This window comes from Primulina eburnea, chromosome 2 (assembly GCF_022965805.1).
Source record: "Primulina eburnea isolate SZY01 chromosome 2, ASM2296580v1, whole genome shotgun sequence".
NCBI classification, from domain to species: Eukaryota; Viridiplantae; Streptophyta; class Magnoliopsida; order Lamiales; family Gesneriaceae; genus Primulina; species Primulina eburnea.
The window spans coordinates 14,600,075-14,617,633 of NC_133102.1; the positions used below are offsets into that span (position 1 = coordinate 14,600,075).

A 17,559-nucleotide genomic window follows, 5' to 3' on the forward strand; every position below is an offset into this window, starting at 1 on the left:
TATTCTAACAGTAGTACAGATAATGATTCTGAAATATCAGAAAATAAAATTTACAATCCAGATTGTGATTGTGATACATGTCTCATAAATTTTATGGGATTAGAAATCAATGTCATATCAAATGAAGAAACTTTCATTTTAGATCTCATAGATCAAATAAAGGACCCTATAGAAAAAAGAAAAGCTATAGAACATTATTTAAATATGGCAAATCACAAGCCGACTAAACTTGTACAAAATACTGTACAAGAACATGAATTATATTCTTATAATAAAATATTAGAAAAGGCTAAACAAAAAGAAAGAGAGCCTACTATTTCTGAATTAAAAGGAGAAATAGATCAGATAAAATCTGAGATAAAATATTTAAAAGAAAGAGTAAATACTCTTAGTATTAATAATAATACTTGGGACAAAGATTCTACTTCTGAGGAAGAAGAAGAAGAAGATATTTTACCAAAAAATGATAATGATCAAGAAATAAATCAAATGGTATGGATCAATAAAATTGATCAGATTATTTCTCAAAAATGGTACTCAAAAGTAACATTAATTATTAACAAAAAATTTAAAATTACTATTGAAGCATTATTAGATACAGGAGCTGATGTAAATTGCATCAGTGAAGGAATTGTACCATCTAAATATTATAAAAAGACTACTCAATTTATCACTGCTGCTAATAAGCAACCTCTTATAGTTAATTACAAATTGTCTGATGTGGCAATATGTAATTCTGGAGTTTGTTTAAATACAACTTTTATTCTCATCAAAAATATATCTACTCCTGTGATTTTAGGAACTCCATTTTTTCAAATGTTGTTTCCTATTAATAAAATTAATGAAAAGGGTTTATATACCAACATTAAAGGTAATGATTTATTTTTCCCATTCACAACAATACCAGTTTCAAAATCTATAAATATTTTACAAAAAATAGTTAGCAATAAAGAAAATTTTATTATTTCATTAAAAGATGAAATTCTTTTTAAAAATATTAAAGATAAGTTAAAATCTGATAAAATTCAGGAAAAAATAAAAATTATTTCAGAAATCATATCTAAAGAGATATGCGCTGATGTTCCTAATGCTTTTTGGAATAGGAAAAAACATCAAGTCAGTCTTCCTTATACAGATGATTTTTCTGAGGATAAAATTCCTACAAAAGCAAGGCCTATAGCCATGGGGCCTAGACTTTTAAATTACTGCAAAGAAGAAATTGATAGTCTTCTTAAAAAGGAGTTAATCAGACCAAGTAATAGTCCTTGGAGTTGTCCAGCTTTCTATGTTGAAAATGCAGCTGAAATTGAAAGAGGAGCTCCAAGACTTGTTATCAATTATAAACCGCTTAATAAAGCATTAAAATGGATAAAGCATCCATTACCAAATAAAAGAGACTTACTTAATAGATTATTTAAAGGAAAAGTATTCTCTTCTTTTGATTTAAAATCAGGATTTTATCAAATTCTTCTAAAAGAAGAAGATAAATATAAAACAGCTTTTACTGTACCATTTGGCCATTACGAATGGAATGTAATGCCATTTGGATTAAAAAATGCTCCAATGGAATTTCAAAATATAATGAATGAAATTTATAATTCTTATACAGATTATATTATTGTCTATATAGATGATGTCCTTATATATTCTGATAATATTGATCAGCATTTTAAACATTTAAATATATTTATTCAAATTACTAAAAAAGCTGGTTTGGCAGTAAATCAGAAAAAAGTAAAACTTTTCCAAACCAAAATAAAATTCTTAGGAAGAATGGAAGGCATTACCCCCCATGAGAAGAAAAAAGTTTTAAACCAACTTGGTATAAATTGATGAATATCATCTAATTGGAATTTTATCCACCATGAATGTTTTCTTTGAGAATTTTCATATAAAACAATGATGTCCCAGGCCATTCTTTAAGTTTAACTTATAGTCCATAAGTAGAACATCAGTACTACTAACCCAAAAATTAATATAGTCAAATATTTTACGACCTCTCCTAATGCCCAATAGAAAATTTCTTATTTATGTCCGGTGGGGGTAGAGGTGCATTTCCCTCCTACCTCTGATGCTCACCGTCCTCATGACGGCGCTCATCATCCCTCGTGCGCTAAACAAGTCTTCTAGAAGGCATATTGTTCCATACATAACCCATACGTAACCAACATGCATAATTCCATAATTTATTGAAATTTAAATACTGAACGATAAAAAAAATCTGGACGTAATATATATTTCATGAAGACATACTGTTAAATAATCCATGCTTTAAATAAAATGCTGTAATGTAAAACTTACAGACCGAAGACGTGACTTCGTGAGCTTCTCGTGGTCAATAGTAGTGTAACCCTTTACAAGAACATAGGCTCTGATAACAACTGTGAAGGCCCGAAAATCCTCGCTTTGAAAATTTGCGGAAAATTAAAAATTTTCTTTTTAAAAGAACTTAAACGGCCTCATTCATAAAATCATTGGTGAATCAAGTTCAATGTTTAAAATAAAAGCAGCGGAATAAAATAATTGTTTTCCCACAATAACAATTTAAAAATGTCCAATGACTGATAAAAATTTGGTTGCGGAATAAAATAAACACTGCTGCACTGAGGTCCTCGGGTGCCACTACTGCCGGCCCTAGCTGACTCACTGGTCCCCGTCCTCGGCCCTGACCTCATCAGTACCTACAACAATCAAGTCTAGTGAGCCTAAAGACTCAGCATGCATATATCACAGGTAATGAGTAAAATCTGAAGTCAAATATGCATGGGATAAAATATCATGTCATGAGGCATTCTGAAAATAATCTGTACTCATGCTGAAAATGATCTGTACTGATGCTGAAAATAATCTGTACTGATGCTGAAAATAATCTGTACTGAGCAATTATAATACGTGCATAACTGAACTGATAATCACAGTAAAAATGTTTGCTCCTTGGAGCCCTGTACTGAAATAACTGGTAAAATTTTCTGTTGAGATTATGTTTTACGCCTGTGGCCACTGCACTAAGCTGAAACTGATCGGTAACTGGCTACCGGGGAGGCTGAAACTGAACTGAGCTGTCCGATCACTGGCGACCGGGTGGTACCATACTGAACTGATCGGTCACTGGCGACCGTATAAAATAACCCTCCCACATAGTGAATTGACCACAAGCCATATCGCATAAATCTCAAAAATGAATATTTTCTATGCACGTAATATAATTAACCAACATAATTAAATATGAACAATTTCGATCTTCCTGCATTAAAATCATGTACTTGCGATATTTAAAAATACCTATATGACTTGATTGAGGTTTAGAAAAAGTATATACATGCCTTGGTTTGTTTTGACAAAAAACAAACGAAATAACGACGCGGCGCGGCGGAGACGGAGTGCTATTCCTTTTCTTACTTTTCTCTCTTAGTTCCTCTAAACCAAGAATGCACCATAATTATTATAATAGCGTAAAAATCGAAAACGTGATGCATGAACATTTAAAAATATTATGATTTGTGCTCAGGGCGCTGCTAGGACTAAATTCTCACCAGGGTGAAAATTACCATTTTGCCCCTGGAAACCCGAAAATTACCATTTTACCCCTGGACATCTAAAATTGACTCGCAGCTTACCAAACTCCTTAAAATATCCCAATACATTTTTATAAGTATTCTTAGTCGTAAACTTGAGCCCATTTTACAACTTATCCAATTCGTTCTAAATCTTGAACCGAGGTCCTGGTTCTATCCCGAATCGACTCGAAACTTATCCAAATTTTTCCCAACTTTTTGTTATATCTTAAAAACACTCTAAAGGTCCTAACATCTTAAATTAGCCTAAGCTAATACGTCTAAAAATTCCAGAATTCACCAAACCACTCGGTCCTTCCTTATTTGCCCTCCACTACCGTCACTTTCCCAAGAACTCACGTCCTAGCCTACCTCGACGACACCAGCCCCGATCCAAGCCCTCTAAGACCTAGCCCCGACCCTAAAGAACACCCTAAACCAACGTCGCTGCCCCCATGCAAGCGGCTAACAGCTAGTAACCGAGGACAACCCCAAGCTCCATACCGAGACCCATGCGCCTCTACTTGAACCGATCGAGCTCTCCGTCCCTCCAGCCAGCTTCAAGCCGCACCAGCCTTTAACCAGCCTACTAAGGACTTAGTCCAGACCCTAAGGCACCCAACATATCCAAGCCATCGACCCCATTCAAGCTCCTAACCGCTTGGAATCAAGAAAACTGTAACAGCCCCCCCCTTACCGAGACCAACACGTCTCTCTCTCGCTCGGTCGCTCTTTCTCTTGTTTCAAGCATGGCTCGAGCCATTCCAAACCCTGCCTCAGACCCACCAGGGTCTGGTCCAAGGCTGGAGAAAGCCCTTGCACGGCTGGTGTATAAGAAACAAGGACCGAACCCCTTGCACAAAAATCCCGATCTGCACAGCCCTCATGGCTTCGACCAACACTCGATCAACTTAACACCCCAGCGCCTACACCTCACACTCTCGATCTGAACATGCCCATGACAACCTTACACAGCAGCCTCTAGACACTTAATAACCGCAGCCCTTTGCACCAATATACAGAAAACATGAGTAGTAATTGTGGAAATGCATGAAACAAAGCAAAACCGATACCTCCTCATGCATAGTGGCTGGATCGAAAGTTTCATGGGATGTATGCACATAAATCAGTAATATATGACAGGTGGGATGCACAAATAATGGTGTAAGGCATGCCATGTGATTGGAGGAGCAAGAACAAGACAAAAAGGGCTCGAGAGAATTCATAGATAAGAGAAAGCCGATGGGTCCTCTAGTTGCAAATGGTGAAAACGAGAGGGAGGTGGTGAAATGAATGGTTGTCGGCTACTTGGGCTAATTAGGTGTAGGGTAAATGGCATTTAAGGGTTAATTAAGTAGATAAAAAATTAGTTTATGGGCTTAAATTGTTTAATTAAAAGATTAAAAAGATAATTAATCCCTATAAACTCGAAAGTAAGTTCATTAAGCTCAAACTCACTAACGAAAAATATTTCGAGTTGAAAAGATTTTGAAATGATTAGTCGAACCCTTAAAAAGTCCCCCGATTCGATAAAATTTGAGTACCGAAAAAAAAATAAAATCTTACGGGTAAAAATACCCAAAAATTCTCATTTTTGTAAAAATACACTTAAAAATGCTTTACCTTAATTTATAAAAATAAATCATGTAATAAAATAATTTTCTGAAAATTTCCCGGTCTCCGATCCTCGTTCGAACGTGAAATGCACCTAAAAATCTAACGCGTGAGCTTTTAAAATTTCATGAACTAAATTCCATCATGCATTAATTATGCATAAAATACATAAAATAATTAAACATAATTTAATGAAATGAACATGCTAAATTACCACTTCTTAAATAGGTTTTTATTAACTTATCTCAATACTCCATCTCCAGTCCGGCCTCACTGAAATAACTGAAATGCTAAAAAAATCAACTACTGAACTGAACTAATAAAATAATTAACTTCAAAGAAGTGGATTTAAAAAAAATCATGCAATGAAGTTAATTAAATTTTAAAATCTAGAATTATGCATGACTTATACGTAGACTGATTTACGGGTTCTACACTATACCAAATTTTTCCCAACCTTTTTACCATCCTTAAAAACACTAAAATGTTCCTAAAGCCATGTCTTTAACCCCTAACCACACGGCTGAAATTTCCAGAACTCCACCTAACTCTCGGCCACCCCTTTTCTAAAATCCCATTTCAACACATGGCCCCCAATCCCATTACCTTTCGGTCCCCTCCAATCTCCCCACCTGTCCAGCATTTTAATCTCATTCTTAAGGCTCTAAGAGACCTCCTAAACCAAGCTTAGCCGACACATAAAGCTGCCGAGCAAACCAATGTAGAAATTATCGCTTACACCATGGCAACCGAAGACCCTATTCCCTTGGCTCGCAAGTTTCGATCCTAGCAACCCGACGGAATCAACCACTAACCAAGCTCAAGTAGACCACCCTCAGATCCCTCTAGAGCCACAAGAGTCACAACCACGGCCCCATACAACCCATAGCCACCCACATGATCGCTGGCACGCCCGAAGCTCGGCCGAAGCGAAATCACCTAGAACCCGACGGCTACCTGCTCTCATACTCGACTCTAGCATCAAGTTCCTTAAACCGAGACATGGTTCAACCCTCTAGCATCAGCAACCCACAGACCCTTGCACAGAAATATATGAAACGTGAACAACCATCACAATAATACAATAATTTCATGGAAAATCGAAAGGTTCTTCATGTACTAGGATAGATCGAAAATTTTCATGCATAAATACAACCACCAGCATATAAAACGTGTAGGATGCAGAAAAAAAACGATACAAAGCGTGCCTTAGGTAGTTGATGAACGAAACGAGACGGAGGAGACACCGGGGAAACTTTTCTTTGGAAGAATGGTGAAGAAATCCACTCCTTTCAGCTGCTGGGGGTGAAGCCGAGGGGAGGGGTTCTGAAAACGATGGTGTCGGCTGGTGGAAACTATTAGTTTTAGGTTAAGGTGTGTTTAGGGTAAATTATATAATATAAAAATGGTTAACAAACCAACTAATGTGCTCTTAAATTTATTTTAAAGGTTTAAAAAGATATTTAAGCTCAACAAACTTTAAAGTAGGCTTAAAAAGATATTTAAGCTCAACAAACTTTATTTCGTGTTGGAAAGATTTTGAAAATATTAGCCGAACCCTTAAAAAGTCACCCGATTCGATAAAATTTGCGTACCGTTAAAAATTAAAATCATGCGGGTAAAAATACCCAGAAAAATACCATTTTTGAAAAGTAGCCTTAAAAACACCTTATATCAGTTAATAAAAATTAATCATTAAATAAAATAATTTCTCTGAAAATTCTCCGGTCTCCGATCCTCGTTCGAACGTGAAATGCACCTAGAAACCCTAATGCGTGAACTTTAAAATAAATCATGAATTAAATCCTAGCATGCATGAATTATGCATAAAATGCATAAAATAGTTAAACACGATTTAATGAAATAAATAAATTCTACCATGCAATAATTATGCATAAAATGCATAAAAATAATTAAACATAATTTAATGAAATAAACAAGCATTTAATGCTTTAAAACAATTTAATAAAATATCAAAGAAATTTAATAACTTGCATGCATGTGGTTCACGTGGACCTTCAGATTTTTGGGACGTTACAATCTTCTCCCCTTAAATTGAATTTCGTCCTCGAAATTCGCTTATCCTTGTTAATCGAAAAGTTTAAACTTAGTTTTAGTATCCCAATAGTACACGCTTCCGCGGCGCTACTCTGATGGAATAATAAATATTAAGGTGTCCTTATGTCTCCTCAATCCTAATTAAGTTTGCCTACCAAAATCCTCGTTTGCGAATCGTAACTTAGAACAACTTATGGTAACTTAGTTTTATTCTACTATGGCCTCAAATTTTGACTTATCTCACAATTTCTCATACTAGAGATGGGTGTACAAACTTGTCGCACCTTACTTTTCTTATACTATGCCCATATTGTTCATCAATCTATTACATTAGCATTTATGTAGTTCAACTCAAGAAACCTTAGCACCAAAATTTACTGAGTGACTTCTATCCTTGGTAATACACTTAAATGTTAAACCTTACCTCAACCCCATAATAATATTAGTCTAAGATCCTTGAATCGAATCTTTATCTTACGGCACCAAACTTACATAACTTAATTATTTACAAGTACATCCCAAATATTAAATTGTCGCAAATCTTAAACTTCGAGTAGTGATAATCCATAAAACCCAAAATATACAATATCCATCTTCTATCTTAATAATAAAACTCTTCTAGCATCAATTACATACTTAAACTATTATCTTCCCAATTACAATAAGGTTGAGGCCTAAGACCCTTGGACTTTCCTCATTGGAATGAATGTCTCATACTTATGTATCCTCAATGCTTAATTAATTCCAGCGTATAAAACTTACTAAGTTATCCCATGTTAATGTTGGACTAACTCTAGTAATCAACTATACTTATAACCCCTAGAATTCTAGAATTCCAATATCAAGATTTTAGGTTGATTACTCGATAAAAATCTTAACATTCGTCCATTGGTAACCTATGTTGAACACAACTCATTCTTTTTTTTTTTCACCCAAAATTTCCGTATAAACACTTATCTCAAAAACTTGAAATTCAAACTTACTCAACCCAAATAATAATGAATAGTATCACTCCAACACACATATTCACTTATTCTCATGTTCCTTAATGGCTTTCAAAAACTTCTTAAAACCAGATGTCTACCTCAATTCTTATATGCGTCTATCAAGTAATCTAACCATCGATCATACCCAAATTTCTAGAAATATTAAATTCCAACAAAGATATTATTTTAACTCTTAATGTCATGATTAAAACTTAAGTTCCCAAAATTTTGCTAACTGAATATTTTTTCTTATAACTTAACTAACCGATCAACTTTACCTTAGATAGCCATCACTTTAAATTCTTAATTTGTCACAACATTATTTCACTAACACTTAAATTCTCAAGCACAAGATTGACTCATTCTACAATGTCCTTGAATATCATTTCTTATAACATTATCACCCAGATATCTCAAGGTTCCAAATATTCCTTCAAATCTAAATCATCAATATTTCGGTCAATTAAACCATTCGCTTTTCACTTACTGCTAAACAAATCCCCCAAATTTCTTAAAATTGTAAAATTAGTTCTTAGTTTCCTCGAATATTTTCCGATTTTTCCTTAATCTCAAGAATCCAACAATTACCCATAAGTTCTTGGCGTTTCTTATTCCATTTTATAGGTTCTCCGTATCATAAAGTTCAATAATTTTAATCTTATTAAACCCATAATTAATTCTCATAACCAATCTTACATTTCCATAAATATTTAACATCCCAAATGTTTCTCAGAATTTCGAGATTTGCAATTTGGCCCTTATTGTTCTCGAAAATTACATTCTTAACCCTACAACTCTTCGAAATTTGCATTTTTGGTCCCCATAAAATTTTCGATTTTTGCCTCATTAAACCTTAAAATTCTCAAAACTCAGAATTTAATCCCAAAATTCGGAAATTTGAAAATAGTCCCTTAAATTTTATTTTTGCACTTAAGTCCTCAATTATTGGTTATTACAATTAGGTCCTTAAAATTCTCAATTCATGCAATTCAATCCTTAAATCCCACTATATAGAGCATGCATCCTAAATAAATTCCACGTTTTTATACTTCAAAAAATCTTCGTAGTCTTCGATTCGTCATTCATTACATGAAATCCTAAAAATTAATTCAACTAGTAACCATGAACCATCATATTTTTCTTAGAAAACCTACATGCCACCAAAAGCATTCATAATCTTCACAATTAACTTATGATCCCGAATTAGAACATCAGTACTACTAACCAAAATCAATATAGACAAATCATTTCCAACTTTTCCTGGTGCCCAATAGCAAAATTATTATTCATGTCCAATTCCACCACAAAGCCAGCATGCATGAAAATCATATAATTTCTCATTTCATATCGTAACATGCATAAAATTTTTAAAGCATCTAATCTTAAAGACAGATTAACATGTACCGTAAAACATATATCATGTAAACATGCAGGTGATAGCATTAAAAACATTAAAACATTTAAATCATAAAAGCTTACAGACTTGAGGCTTGAAGACTGAGCAGCAGAAGCTGGCGGTGGCACAACCCTTTACAAGACACTTGCTCTGATACCAACTGAAACGTCTACTCGTTTTAAAAATGCGGAAATAAATTTTTTTTTTTTTAAAGCTTGCATTTTCGAGATATCATTTAAACACTTCGCATGCATGCGCTCTACAGAAAATATAAGATTTAAAAATGATCTTAAATTCTTGACAATAAAAATAGCGTCGTTTAAAAATAACTAAACTCATCCATAATCATACGAAAACATAAACTTATAAAAATCTTAAAATCATCAACATATGAAAATATTCATCTCCGCTCAATATCATAAATCGTAATGCGGAAAACATGTGTGGTCCTCGGGTCGTGTCACCACACCAGGTCTACCTACTCAGAGTTCAGCACCTCCCGTCTCCTCATCATTAAGCTCACCTGCATCACACACGCCTAGTGAGTCTAAAGACTCAACACACCTGCACCGTTAATAGCAAATACATATACATAGCAAACAACAGTGAAAAATATCATACTCAACTTACCTTTCATGAACTTTAAAACGTAACATAAACGTGTCGTGTAAAACCATGACGTGTCAAAAAAGCTCATCGTTAATCATCTTTATCATTCATCATTCATCGTTTATCATTCATCGTTTATCATTTATCATTTCCTTTGGCGAATTCAGTTCATTAGAGGTGACTATCGTACATCATCGTTTACGATGGATCCATCATACATAGAACCGTGGTACCGGGCGGCTGTCGGACATCAGTGACAGGATTACCTATCCACTGTGCCTAGGCCTCATCATCATCATTTACATATACATCTTAAACATTTACATATAATTCGATAGCCACAACTAATTCCCGTCATTCAAAACATTATCATTTTCATCACTTATAAAAATTATGCATCAATGCAATTTTTCTTAAATCCAAGCATGCGACGTATATCTTCATAAAATCTTAAAATCGTGATCATGATGCATAAACATTTAAAACATCATACATTTGTGCTCAGGGCGCTGCCACGACCAAAATCTCACCCCGGGTGCAAAATGACCATTTTGCCCTTGGAAACCCAAAAATTCTCCTTTCAACCCTGGACCTCTAAAATTGACCCGAAGCTTACCAAACTCCTTAAAATAACCCAAAACATTTTTATAAGCGTTCTTAGACGTAAACTCGAGCCCATACTACAATTTAATCGATTCGTTTTTAAACTTGGACCGGGGTCCCGGTTTTAACCCGAATCGACTCGAAACTGTACCAAATTTTTCCCAACCTTTTTACCATCCTTAAAAACACTAAAATGTTACTAAAACCATGTCTTTAACCCTAACCACACGGCTGAAATTTCCAGAACTCCACCTAACTCTCGGCCACCCCTTTTCTAAAATCCCATTTCAACACATGGCCCCCATGTTAGAGTAGATGCCCTGCAAGCCAACGGTTGGCTAGGGAATTTATTGACTCAAGTGAAATAAACAATCTTTATTTTAATATAATTTAACTTTTTATGGTCTTGTTATACTTTATCTGTATACCCATGCATACAACATAGATAAAGTCCTTGATTACGCTTTAATACAAATGAATCGTAATTCGATGTTGAAACTCATTTGTAAACACTGCATATTCTAAATTTGTTCCTAGTCGATTCAGCCGCCTAAAACAGGGATAAAGGCCGCTTGAGCTCGAGACTAGCATCTGTGATGTTGTGTACAGCGTTTTTTGGTAAGGGCATAGAGATGTCCAAATATGCAGATGGGTAGTCATATGATGATTATACCGAACAACCCTCCCTCGGACTTTCCAAGTGGTTATCATTCATCGAGAGGATAAGTCCGTGGTTATGATTGTACACCATTAGTCCTTATGACCCGGGACAACACTGAGGCTCTATATGCTAGGGCTGTGCTTTGACTCGTTTACCGACTCCAGGAGAGTCATCAGGTGGTGAGGTTGGGTACAGTCGCGACACATATAGGAGCCAGTGCATTGTAGTCGGGGATTCACCGCTCACCTACGGGTGTGCATATCCTGTGTGATCTAATGAAATAATAGTGCATGGAATCTCTGGCCAGAGTATGAGATGTACGTTAGAGAAAGAGTTCTCAAATAGTACACGCGATGCCACTATTGTAGTTATCACATAGTTATCGAATTAATATGCAACCCTCGATGAACCAATGGTTGCAGATTCGATCGGGATATATGAGATGAAGAGACCGTACTGTACGTTAATCATAATCGACTGGTTCTTGCAGGCACTATCAGTGATACCTAGGGGATCATGGGGCGATGCTACTAGACGCTCTTACCATGATCTGATGGGTGCAATCAGAAATGAGTTCTGACATTCTTAATCAAGGTGTTGATGAAAAGAATGGGGCTAACTAGGGTAAGCCCGAATAAAGGATTATGTCCTGAATCACAAAGAGTTGTGAACCCACGGCTAGCTGTATCCCTGAACCATTGAGGGTCACACAAGCACTGGATCGTTTATTTCCGTTGAAAGAATAAATTCAAGGAGTTGAATTTATATTATGATATAGTAAATTCAAGAAGTTGAATTTATAATAATTAAATTTTGAGAAAATAAATTCAAAGAGTTGGATTTATGAGATAGTAAATTCAAGAAGTTGAATTTATGAAATTTGGAGAGAATAAATTCAAGGAGTTGAATTTATAAAATTTGAGGATTTAATTTATTAAGCTCAAAAGTTGAGTTTATTAAATATTAAATTTTGGAAGGTGAAAAATTCAAGGAGTTGAATTTATAATTTAAATATTAAATTCAAATGTTGAATTTATAAAAGAATTAAATTAAATGTAATGGGTATACGTATAATGAGCTTGTAGGAGTACTAGATCAACATACATATTATTAAGGTTCTTAATTGGACTTTAAAAGATTAATGAATTAATTAAACTAGTTGGACTAGAATAATTAATTGATTAAGCCCATTAAGTATTTAATTAAGTTAATGGGCCCTAAGCTTATATATATGTGTATTAGGCTTAGAGTTTAATTTAATTCATTCATAATTTTTGAAAACCCTAGCCTCCATCTCCTAAGGATTTTCGAAAACTCTCCCCTCTCCTATCAAAGAATTTCGGCCACTTTCTTTTGAAGAAAAGTTTGAGCCGTCTCTCGTTTTTATCTCAACGTAAAATATCTTCTAATTTTCTAGTGCAAATTGGAAGAGGAATAAACCATCTAGTCGTGGACCAAATTCGAAGTAGATCGAAGAACGTTCGTATCGATTCACGAAGAGCTATCTCCGTTAACCCCGGAATAGTTGGAGCCAAGTGATTTAATTCACAAAGGTATAATCTTTAACATCCTATGTATGTTTGTTTTTATGATAAAATCATACGAGCGCCCAAAATATATTTTGATTGTCAAAATAAATAAAATTTTTAAAACTTCCGCTGTGTTTGGGCGTGTAGAAACCGAGATCCAACAGTGGTATCAGAGCCAGGTTTTTTCTAAATCGTATGGTTTTGATATTGAATAATTTTTTTTTCTAACCACACAAGAAAATTTTTCAGAAAATTTAGCACCACGAAAATTTATTTTTTTTCCAGATTTTCGAAATAAAAAAAAAAATTTAAATCTGCCCGGAACTATTCCGGGCAGTCGTGTGCGCAGGGACGCGCACAAGGCGTCGGACGCCCGCGCGCAGCACGGCGGCGCGCGCGGCGTAGGACGCCCGCGCGCAGCACAGCAGCGCGCACGGCGTCCTGCCCGCCAGCGCGCGCGCCCTGCGCGCACAAGGGCTGCCGCCACTGCCCGAAACGTTCGGGCAGCGGGCGGGCAGCGCGGGCGGTTGCCCGGGATCGTCTTGGGAAGCGTGCTGGATGATGGGCCTGAATTGTTTGGGCCTAGGGTGCAATTTTCGGATTTTTCAAATTTTTGGGTAAAATTGATATTTTTGGAAAATTGGTTCAATTTTTATTTTGGAAATTAATTTTTGGAAAATAATAATTTTCTTGTGAAATAAATAATTAGAATATGATTTTAATTATTTATGGTAAAAATAAGTTTTTACAAGAAATCAATTATTATTGATTTAATTAGAAATTAAATAAAGGAGTTTATTTAATTTATTAAATCTTTTAATAATTGTGGTGGTTAGTGATAAAATTATTAGATATATGATTTATCAATTAATTAAATTGTTTAATTAAATTGATGTTAATATTTGATATTAAATGCATGAAGGATGATCGAGAGCCTTGACTAATGTGTTAGGTGTATGTTAGGATATTTTACTGTTTTATTCGTTTTTAATATTTGATATTATTAAAGTGAGCCTGGTTTATGCCCGTTCCCACCCCATGAGATGTATCCCTTATGTACCATGGCTATTTAAATGTAATATTAGAAATAGTGGGAGATCAAGACTGGAAGATGGTGGGCCCGATGATCAAGATAAAGACATGTAAAATATTGGAAGCTCTTGTAATTGTTGCATTTGCATCCCTGCATTCACATAGGTTTTGGACCTGGATCCATGTCTGGCTCACATGGATCTAATAGTGTTGGCGATCGATCATCCTTATTTATTGTTGAATGTCATATTATGATATATATGCGATATATAGTAGTATGCATGTATGTATATTATTATATAATATAGTTGCATGAATCCGGCAAACATACAAATTCATGGCACACGATTTTTAAAATAAAATGATGAGACAATTTTAAAATTAAAATCCCTCATTTTGAATAAGATTCAAAATTTATATCAAACCGAAAAAGTAAAAATTAAAGGAGTTTAATTTTTCCTTGCCTTCCATCAACCGTGGTTGCATGTTGATCGCTACCCGCGGACAGTGTCTGGCTCATATTATTGGGGAGGCCTGTACGCCGGAAAGCTGTGACTTCCACCGGACATATGATGTGAATTGAGTGGAACTCCCATGACTTCGGCTCATATTATTGGGGGAACTCATGGCGACCGTCTACTATAATTCAATATTGATGGGTTGGTTTGACACGCGAAAATAAACGACGTCATATTATTGGGTCCTTATTAAACGTGAGGCAAAACACGCGGAGGTTGCATAGGGATGCAATTGGACTCTACCTTTTAGAAATTATAATTGGCTGATATTATTCGAGATTATAATTGGCTAATTGGACTCTACGTGCCCACTAAGTAAATACGATTTCCCTTTTTCATCAGAGGGTGGTGGAAATGTCAAAATAGTAGGAGGGAATTTATAAAATAAAAATCCATATTTTATATCTTAAAATTATTTTAAAATAATCAGCAACAATTATTCTGTTTCCATATCAGTATATTTTTCGATTTCGTCACATAATCCAATTTTGTTATTAACAAGCTAACCGAATCTAATTTTCAAGACTGGTTGGGAAAATTGTTCTGAATTCGGAGAAAATGACATACACACTAATGTCAGTCTTGATGAACTGACAATGCATGCAAGATGGTGGGACCATATTATTCAAGCTAAAGTGTAACATGCTCGCTTTTACGTCAAATGAACTGTAGGGACAGTTTGAGGAAAATTTGAATGCTGCTGACATTCGAATGCTCATGCAAGAGTTGCATGGTGCATAAAACTCGTACAATGAGGCACACCACTTTGAAAAGCTCATGACTACACATATGCAAGATGGGGCTTTGGCCCATGAGCGTGGTGTACATATGACTGGGCTTATTGAGGATGTGGTGGGCCTGGAATATGTGATTCCTAACGAGTTACTAGATAACATCAATTTGTTGTTTTTCTCTTCCTCATTTGACGAGGTTATGGTGAACTTCAATTTGAATAAGATAGATGATAGCCTTGAAGAGCTAGTCAATATACTTATGACTTATGAGATCACCATAAAACAAGTAATTGTTGTTTTTCTAATGGGCCTTTCGTCAGACGGAAAATGGCCCACAAGGTAAGGAAAAGAAATGTTCTGCCCCTCACAAGAAAAACAAACTCAATAAAAGGCAAACTCTGAAGGACACTTAAAAGGCCTACAATGCCCGATAAGGCAGAACATATTTATTTCACTGCAAGAAGTTCGGACATAAGAAATTATATGCGCCAGAAATGTTCTGGAAATGATAAGTGAATGTCCAAATAAACATGATTTCAACAACAAACAAAAAATGAAAGTTAGATGATCCAAATCTCGCACAAATATGGCACGCTAGACTATGTCACATTTCCCAAAGACGGATGCACAAACTAGTGGGAGAAGGCATGTTTGATTTGTCAGACATAAATTCTCTACTTTCTTGTAAATCTGTCTAAAAAGAAAAAATGACAAAGACTCCATTCGATGGAAACGTAGAACGTGCACATGGTCTACTGGATTTGATCCACACAGACGTTTGTGGCCCGCTAAGTGTTAGCACAAAATATGGGCAATCCTACTTCATTACCTTTACTGATGACCATTCGAGGTATTGGTATGTTTGTATGATGAAACACAAATCTGAAACATTTGAAAGGTTCAAAGAATTCAGATCTGAAGTAGAAAACCAGCTAGAAAGAAGTATTAAGGCATTTCGATCTGATCGAAGTGGAGAATACTTGAGTGCTGAATTTTTGGGTTATCTAAAAGGGAATGTGATTCTCACAGTGGACTCCACCAGCAATACCACAATTGAACGGTGTTTCTGAATATTGTAAGCGAACCTTGTTGGACATGGTTCGATCAATGATGAGATTCACTGAATTGCCTACATCGTTTTGGGGCTTTGCGATTGAAACTGCGACAATGTTGTTGAATAATGTTTATACTAAAGCAGTGGATAAAACATCATATGAGATATGGATGGGAAAAACTCCCAAGTATTCTTACATGAGAATATGGGGATGTCCTGCTTACGAAAGAAACAGTAGCACAAAATGATCTCAATAGATCAGATATCTGCTATGAAGCGTGTGCTACTTTTCTTTATCTTGAACTCGAAGATATCAAAGATTCGTGGTTTTCTTGTTTTGTGAAATACAATTGATTCTTGAGAAAGATTCAGCGCCTTCTTCTATATGGGTTTGTTCCATATATATAGGTGACTGAGTTCAACGTCTATAATCAGAAAATGATTTCTGATTTCTGATAGAATCAGCTTTATTACCGAAATAGGTTCCTGCAGAAAAGCTATAAAACAATCAGTCCTCTTTTATACTAAAATCGGCAAAGCGAATTAAATGACTTCGTACATTAATTAATGCTACAATTAATACTAGTACTAGGTGGCCCTTAACGGTAACATTTAAGATTAGTTCCGTTCGAAAACATCTTCCCCTGTTTTGATATTCTATCCGTTCTACTGCTTCTGCTTTTGACACAGTGCTTTTCATATTGTCTACCGTTCTTAACGAATGCTGCTGGTTTTTATTTTCATCGCCACAATTAATTTAGGCCTATCAATTTCCCCCTTTGTGGTGATGCCAAAACCTGAAGGATATAAAAGCATAAAAGCATTATAAAACAGATAACAATCAGAAGATAATATTAGTGAAATTAAAGAACAAAGATTGTCAATCATTAGTTTCAATATCCTGATCTCTTCTATGTGATGATTCCGTATGGTCTCCTGTTCTTCTTTGTTCTGCTCCTGTTTGATTTCTTCCTCTTCATTGTTCTACTTTCCCCTTTTTGGCATCAGTGGCAAAAACACGAGCAATGAAATCATCCATTCGTCCAGACAAGTTTTGAATGCCATTAGTCAAGATCTCCAGATATGGAGCCTGAGTAGAAACTCGATCATTAAGAATGGTGAGAGATTGAGATTGAGACTAAATCTTGGCATCCATTAATTCCATGGTGGTGGAAACTGAGGGAATAAGGTCATCATGCTAAGTGAGTCAG

General features: G+C 35.3%; 1 long non-coding RNA gene across 1 annotated transcript; it reads right to left on the reverse strand.

Annotated features, from left to right (window-relative positions):
• Positions 1-2,478: 2,478 nt before the first annotated feature.
• Positions 2,479-4,787, reverse strand: LOC140824603 (uncharacterized). Its single transcript, XR_012116391.1, has 2 exons — positions 4,628-4,787; positions 2,479-2,681 (listed from the first exon to the last, which is right to left on the reverse strand). It is a non-coding gene; the product is annotated as an uncharacterized lncRNA (long non-coding RNA).
• Between the last annotated feature and the right edge of the window lie 12,772 nt (positions 4,788-17,559).